At 41.1% G+C, this 8,125-nt stretch overlaps 1 protein-coding gene across 3 annotated transcripts in view; it reads left to right on the top strand.

The window, feature by feature from the left end:
• Positions 1–8,125, top strand: part of TFPI (tissue factor pathway inhibitor) — a 100,888-nt gene that overhangs the window by 20,288 nt on the left and 72,475 nt on the right. The window contains exon 2 of one of the 3 annotated variants that reach the window (XM_019523067.1): positions 2,011–2,089. The exons of the other annotated variants lie outside the window; for them this stretch is intronic. The gene's annotated coding sequence lies outside the window, so the exon portion shown is untranslated. The remainder of the gene's footprint in view (positions 1–2,010; positions 2,090–8,125) is intronic. 3 annotated transcript variants of the gene reach the window in all.

Raw genomic sequence — 8,125 nt, 5'->3', positions numbered from 1 at the left:
GGAAGACTGAAGATAACAGTCTTCAAATACCTGAAGAGTGATTACAGAAAGGTTGGGACTGGTTTTTCTCTGATCAATGACTTCAAGCTGCAGCAGAGAAAATTTAGGTTGGAGATTAGGAGTCCAACCTCATCTTCCTCATTTGCATCAGCAGTGTCAAAGTGTGGATCATTGTTGGCACTTAATAACCAACTCCTCAGAATATGAGCAGCTGGCTTGATTATCGATGAGGGTGTTTTGCACTTGGCTCTTTTCTGAGCCATTTTCATCCCCTTAGTATTAGTTAATTACATGGACTCCCAACTGTGATCTTACCAGGAGGTTCCTCTTTCGATAGCTTCAAAAACACCTATGTTGCAATGTCTTGTTTCCAAGTCTTCCTAAACGTTTGCCTCTCCCTTAAGGATGAGGTAATACAGAACCTCTGCACCGCTCCAGTTGGAAGCATAGCAATAGATCCTTCAGGTCTAGAATAAAATGTTAGCTTTGCAGATTCTAAGAACATGTAATAACGGATGGATGGAACCTGACCGAGTGTCAGCAATTAAAGAGGGAGTAAACTTTCACTTATGGCCCCAGAGGAGAACAAAACACATTTATAAACAGACTGTGAAGTAGTGTGGGAGGGTGGTTGGAGGAACATAGTATGCAGCACGTAAACATTAGCATGCAGTACTTAATTTGAGGTGAATTTACTTATGCTTCACACAGGTGTACATAGGCTAAAATATTTTGCCAGTTTCAATGAAATAAGGAAGTGTATCGTGTGGACATGGCACTCCTAAGTGCATGGCAACTCATTTTAGTACAAAGTACCATATTTACCCAAATCCATGATGACTTTGAATTTAAGACAACCACCCAATAATTAGACTTTGCACATGGAAAATTATTCATCTGTTGTAATGTTCCACGTACAGAAACTAATTATTAGAGGGTCATCTTAAATTCATTCCCCCACCCCTGTGGCAGGGAAAGCAGTGGCAGGGACAAGGGGCCAGACCCCCACCACTTGCACACCCTTAGCCTGCACCTGCCCCCTGCTGTTTCCCCCCATGTCTGCCCACCCCTTAGACTCTTATGCCTGTGCTTGTTCCCCCACCCAATCCTTGGGCCCCCCACGCCTGTACCAGCCTCCCTGCCACCTGCACCCCCTCCACACTCCCTGTTCCCCTCTACTCCCTGCTTTCCAACCCCCACCAACAGCCCTATCCCTAAAGAACTTGTTCAGTCCTCTTTTGAATCTGATGAAATTGGCAGCCTCTACAATGAATTCTATGAATTAATTACATGCTATGTGAAAAAGAGTTTTATTTTGTTAATTTTAAACATGCTTTCTGGGTACAGACAGAAGTGCAGCTCCCAGCTGTAACTCAGAGCAATTTCTGCAAAGTGTTACATTAACCCAGACCAAATAGAAATTTGCTGTTGGTTCCATGGGGGAGAAGACTCTAGCTGCAGGCTGGGAGCCTGTAGCCAGGTTCCCAGAGCAATGGCCAGGCTGTCTGCCAGTGCTCACTGTTTTCAGAATGGGAGGGGGAAAAGACAGTGGATGGAGTGCATTCTTGGGACTCCCCAGCTGGTGCTGAAGGGTGGGGTGGGTGAATTGGAGACCCTCCCCCCAATACACCCACCCCAGCCTCTGGGGGAAGGGGTAGAAAACCCTCTAGACTGAATTATCTCCACTCCCTTTCCCCCGTTCCCATACTGAAAATAGCAACAGGCTGGGAACTCCGCAGAGGGATGTTAAAAAAGACACTACCTTTTGCAACGCCTTTATCTGATACCTCAGGCAATGAGGGATCAGGCGGCCATATCTGAAGCTGTTTGCAGCTGTGCACTTGTGTTTGGTCACAGCTATAGACTGCTTTCTGTGGCTAGATCAAGTAAAAATTGTCACTTCTGTCTAATAATTTCCTTGAACTGCCCCTCATATACTTAGTCTCTCTTTGTACAGAAGCTTCTCCTTGCCCTTGGTCATCCTTGTTTCTCTCTCTGTATTTTTTCTAGTTATACTCTATTATTTGGGAAGTGGGAAGGGAGACAGCAGAACTGAATGAAGTATTCAGGGTATCATTGCAGCATAGAGGTATAATTATATTTTCTATTTTTTTTCAATCCCCTTCTTAAAAAAAAACATTCTTAACCAGCCTATTTAGTCCAAAGTCTGTAAAATATCTGTGGCATGTTTTAGAATTGGAGTTATGCTGTCCTACAGCAAAAGAGAAATTTTCTGAGATGAACCTGAAACAGGAAAAAATGGACATTTTTGTAAAATGGTTTTCAACTTTATTTTAGATACAGAAATAAATTTGGAAAGCAAATATTTTACATTATTATTAATATAGCCTTGTCAGAGACACGATTTCTGGATCATATATACCTTCTTTTTATGTTTTTCATACTTTACTTAATTTGTCTTGTTTTAATAAAAAACTTTAATTTTCTCTGTGGAGAGAAAAGAAACAAGTGTGTGAGGAGAAATGATATCAGTTTTCAAATATTAACATCACATGAATAGAAATGCCAGGAACAGACTTTGATGGTTTTCTAAGTCAAGCTAAGTTCATCAAATATTTATCTTTTTCTGACCAATGATTACTATTTCTGTTAAAAGGACACTTGGCTTAAAAGTATTAGGCCTAAATTTTCTTCCTCTTACTCCAGTGTAAATGAGAAAAACTTAGTGCTTCTATTATATATTTCGATATACTTCAGACTGCAAAGCAAACTTGTGGGAATTTAGCTCCCAGCTTCCTGAAGAACGTGGGGAAAGGAAACCTCAGGGGAATGTCCTGGGGCACTGGGGGAGGACTGGATGGCACGGTGAGGAGCACAGGCAGCAACGGAGGAGCAGCAGAAGTGATGGAGGCAGCAGCCGCCAGGCTTTGGAAGCATGCACTCGCTGTGTATGGGCAGACACACTGCAGCTTCTGGTATAACCAGAAGCCAGGCACCAGCCAGAATGGAGAGCTGGTGTAGTGAGGAGACAGCCGGCAGCAGGAGTGGGGCTGCTGTGAGAGCTTGAGCCTGACATCATGTGGGTGCACCCCACCCCAGGTGGAAAGAATACCTGAAGCCCAGGCACTTGGAGGAGTGCCAGCAGCCAGTGCCCAGAGCTTTGAACAGCTGATGGGGACCCATCGAGGCCACAAGTGGCAGAGGGGGATGCAGACCTGAGTGGGATGGAAGATTCTGCAAGTAATTGATTGGATCATGAATGAGAGTCAAGGAGCCGGGGGCTTCACATGCTTTATGTTAATTATTGTCATTTCTTTATCAAATTGAGTGAATCATTTGATGACTGTGAAAGCCCATGTTTGGGCTGGACTGAAATACAGTATTGTTGAATGTGATTAAGAGGACAGCAATGAGCCAAACCCTGAGGCTCTAAAGACCCCACCTGAGGTATTCCAGTGGCCCTGATCAATCAGCAGGTTACCAAAATTTTGCTTAAGATTAATTTTTGCTTCTGGAACATCTGGTTGGCATGTGAATGAGGAAGCAGGAGCCTGGTGAGGAAGGCTCATCACACACATATAATTCCATAAACATTGGGAGCCTTCTGCTTACTTAATAATACCAAGATGTGGCGGGCGAGAACAGAAGGGTGACTCATGGGCATGGATATGTGCATAAGCCAAACTGTTGTTTCATAAAGCCAAGTACATAGAGAGCTCTAGCTCTCATGCCTGGAGATTAGGCATATCTCTAGTGTTGGCTACAAAATGTTTCAGTGATGAAAGCCAGAGATGCAGTCTGGTTATTTTTCTGTCATAGGAATCCTACTAAGTGGAACAAGTCTCTATTGGAAAAATACTATAAAATGTTTACTACAATGAACAATATAAAGGCTGACTAAATTAAATGCAGGTGAATTTATTTAGTTTGATCTACTTTTTCTTAATTTTAAAGCGAAAAACTGAACTTCATAGACTATACACAAATAATTCCATTCCTTATCTCCTAGTCCTCCATTTACCATATCCTTTGCATTATTTTTTCCTCTTCCATTTCCTCTGCTGTCAGCATGAATGAACCACTTTCATAGTCATCACAATGTTTTATTGTCCTATGCAAAGCTGCCAGTTTCTGTCTAATGCACAAAGTGCTAGCTTTTATTTTGTTTTCCATTCAATCAGATGGAAACAAATATTCATGCCAAAGAAATATTTGCTGCTAAAACTCTATTTACTATAGAAATTAGTCCAGAACATCCTGAAAAGTAAAAATGCATTTAAAATTCTGCAGGCCATGTAGTGGTCAGAAAACATACAGACAAATTTTCTATTTAATTTCTTGTCAGTGATAATCCTACATTTTTCTGATATTGCTAGCCTTGGAAAATGACATAATAATAAAGAGCCAGATTTTCAGTTCTAGCTAGGTACCTTCTGTGCTACTGTTCTGTTGGGACATCTGAGAATCTCTGCCATGAGAAAATTCCCAGGTGGATTGCAGCTATTCCTACACCACTTACTTTCCCCTATATTCAGGCAGAGAGGGTCACGGATGCAGCACACTTACTATTCACAAGTGTATGCTAACCAATTCATTTCAACACAGTATAGATAGATGTTTTATACTTCTCCACAATGAGACAACTTATATATAACACTCAGATTAAAAATATTTTAAGATTGTTACTGGGATTACAGTGGGGATCTCTGTTTTACTGTAAAGACAGATGGTTTGGTGCCCATGAGTTCACCAGTACCAAGCTCCTGGGGAACCCAGAAAAGTATGCTAATACCTTATGTATACGTAAAAGTGTCACAGTTTTAAAGGCAGAGATCTTGAGGGGGAAAAACAAAGTGCACATTCCCTTTGGAAAACTGGAAATATTTCTTCAAGAGTAAAATAACCCTATTCCCAAGACAGAATCTTTACATGAAAATACCTGAATTTAAATTAATGATAGTTTGATACCCTCACTCTTAGAGAGCAACAGTATTTGACCAAGAATTAGCAATCTGGGATGGATCACTTAGAGAGAACACTTAGCATGAACTCTTCAGATTTACCTAATTCCTTTGTTCTTTTGCATGACTTCTAAGGGCTTTGCAGAAAGTGTACATTGCTCAGCTAATTCTAATACACAAAGTAGAGAGTTATAGGAAACATATTTTGAATTGTGCTTCAATCTGTTTGAATCTCAAAAATTCAGTAGAAACAAACAACTGAACATTAAATAATCATTCATAAATCTCCTGATTTTTTTAGAGATGCATTTTAAAACAAACACGCAATGCTCAGTTTGATGTTAGATTCTGGCTTTCTTATAATTTCGTATGAGAATTTCCTAAGTTACAGAGTCATAAAGTATTAGTGTTGGATACTTCACCTACTCCCCCAGCATGACACAATATCCAAAAGAATGTGTAACCTTAGTAAGAAAATAAAGGGATTTCTGTATTGACTTGTTCAACTTTGGAATGGGGCAGATGTGCAATTATAACAGGGTAAGTTTCCTCTTGGGAAACTGTCCAAACATTGGCAACCCCACAGGAGAAAGCACTCGTTTCAAAGCAGGAGGAAAAAAACCCAGAAAAACAACCCTATCTCATTTACATTTTTGTTCCTTGTACAAATATAGTAATTTATTCTCAGAATCACTGAAGTATCATTTTGCAATCTGTATACAATCTCTTAAGGACATTTGCTAATTTAATAGGTCACTTTCCAACAATAATAAGTTTGTCAAACTTTTTCCTTTTTTAAAAATTATATGATAATACACTTTGTTTTCCTTGGGGGCAAACTTTTTAGTTTTTCAAAAACTGAGCCCAAACTGGTTTGGACATTTTTGAGACCTAAAAGACATATGTTTCAGAGCTCTAGAAAGACAACCGGAATACTAGATCAAAGGTGGACCACTAAAATCCAGATCCAGATGGAATTTTCCCAAAGTAGAAGGCACTTTGTTTGGAAAAGACCCAGCATGGGAGAGGGAGTGAGAGAGAGAATTAAGGTGTGTACCTGGAATAACTGTAGGTTCATCTGGAGATTCCAAGTTTATTTTTAGTTCAATTATTCAGGAATACTGAAAATGGGGAGTTTAGGAAATATTAGACCTCTTCAGGAATTCAACATATTCACAAAGATCTTCAATAACTAGAAATGAAAGTATGGCCTGGAACAGGGATATCATCAAACATACCGTTCACAGGCCAGAACCCCACAACATGAGGCCGGTCGATGGAGAGGATCTGGCCCACAGACCCTCTCTCCTTCCCTTTCCCGGTCTCTCAGTGTACCTGATCCTAAGGCTGCTTCAGCCATTCTGGGAACTACACTGCATGTAGCATGGATCTCAGATTAGCTTGAATGTAGCACGGTCTGGCCAGAGCAGTAGCTGTGCTGCATGCAGTGTCTGCCCTGATCACACTGCACCAAATGCGGTGCCTTTTTTAGGAAGTGTGCTGCACATGGTGCCTGCTGCAGCTGGTCTGGGACCCCCATGCAGCGTGTATGGCACAGTCCTGGAACTACTGAGGCTGGCACCACATGCAGTATAATACAGTTGGGACAGCCACCAAGTGCAGCATGACTGCCACTCCAGCAGAACTGTGCTGAATGCAGCACCCATTCTGGCCACTCTGGGATCCATGGTGTACTCAGGGCAGATCCCAGACTGGCTGGAGCAGCCTCCAGATAAAGTATGTTTTGGAAGGGGGGAGGGGGATGGGGAAAAGGGGAAGAGGTCTGTGGACCATTCTGTGGACTGGCCCTACGCTACTCATCCAACCCATAGGGCTGGATGAGTTTGGCACCCCTGACCTAGAATCTCCCTGAATTTCCAATTAATCTGAGGGCAGACCGGAGAAGTCTGGGTTCATGTAAAATGGATAAAAATGTGATTTCTCTTATTATTTAATCCAAATGATGTCAGGACCAGTATTATCTTTACTCATTTTAAAACTCTGAGAAATACTTTTTTTCCCATGCTCACTCTGGAAATAACAACTGATTTATCATTTCCCCATATTTATTTCCTTAGTTGCGGATTTAAAACAGTGCACTAATATGAATCTTAAACCACAGCTCAGACTTACCTTGCAATGGTAGTCCTACATTTTTTAACAGTTCACAGCACAGAAGATCATTAATTTAAGATAGTGGTCTAGACTTTTGACCAAAAAATGAATAGCTCTGATTCACGAAAAATTTGCTTCTCAGTCTTCAAATAAAAAAAACTTCCTTTCTGAAGCTGAGACCACAAACCTGAGTAAGCAAAGAAATGTACTGTAAAGATAAATGTATCATAATGTATCTATCAAGGGGCATTGGGTTGCAATAGAGAATATGCCACAAAAAGCAAGTTCTACTACCATTACTCACAATGAATAATCTGCATAGTCTGCCTCTCAGGAAAACTTATTGACAAGTAGAACACTACTTAATGCCATTTTGGACAGCATAGACCTATCCTTAGAGATAAGTACTAAAAAGGATCAGTTTATTATACTTCCTGTTTGACTGATTTTATGGATTTGAGGTTCTAACCTTAATACTATATCATTATTTGCCTATCAGTATCTCAGTTTGTCTTCCATATGCTTTTAAAGTGTGTTATCAATTGAATACCTTCAAAAAATTATTCATGGACTTGGACAACTTTGTGGTAGACATCATACAAACATTATTACTGAAAGACAATTCTTTGAATTATACTAGGAAGAGCTTGACCAAATTCTAGGCAGTCTTCCTCAAATGCAGAGCTAATGCTGGAGGGCTTTTCCTCAGAGATTAATGTACTAAATTAACTTAATTAAGGATAGAAATAGGTTATTTGTTCTTCACTAATTAGAATTTAGAGATTGTCTCAAGCTTTCAGTGACAGGAGAACATGAACGGTTCCCAAATCAGATAAGAGTCACTGCCTCTAACTCACAGGGGGAGGGGGAAAGGAGCCTCGTGAGCTGGGGTCTGCCCAGCTGTGGGGTGTCCTGCACCATGGTGGTTCCCCACCCCCTATCCAGCTCCTTAGCCTCACCCCTTGCAATTCTCTGCCTGTGACCCAAAGGAGGAGGGGAAATTATCCCCCCACCCTTGTCCCAGGCTCCCCACAATCTGTGGGCTGCTCATGCTGTGAGGACTTTCCCCCACCGCAGCAGAGGCCAGC

This window comes from Gavialis gangeticus, unplaced genomic scaffold, assembly GCF_001723915.1.
Source record: "Gavialis gangeticus isolate Ggan-Ray unplaced genomic scaffold, GavGan_comp1, whole genome shotgun sequence".
Lineage (NCBI taxonomy): Eukaryota > Metazoa > Chordata > Crocodylia > Gavialidae > Gavialis > Gavialis gangeticus.
Note: the sequence above shows the minus strand (reverse complement) of the source record. Positions and strands in the feature narration are given on the sequence as shown.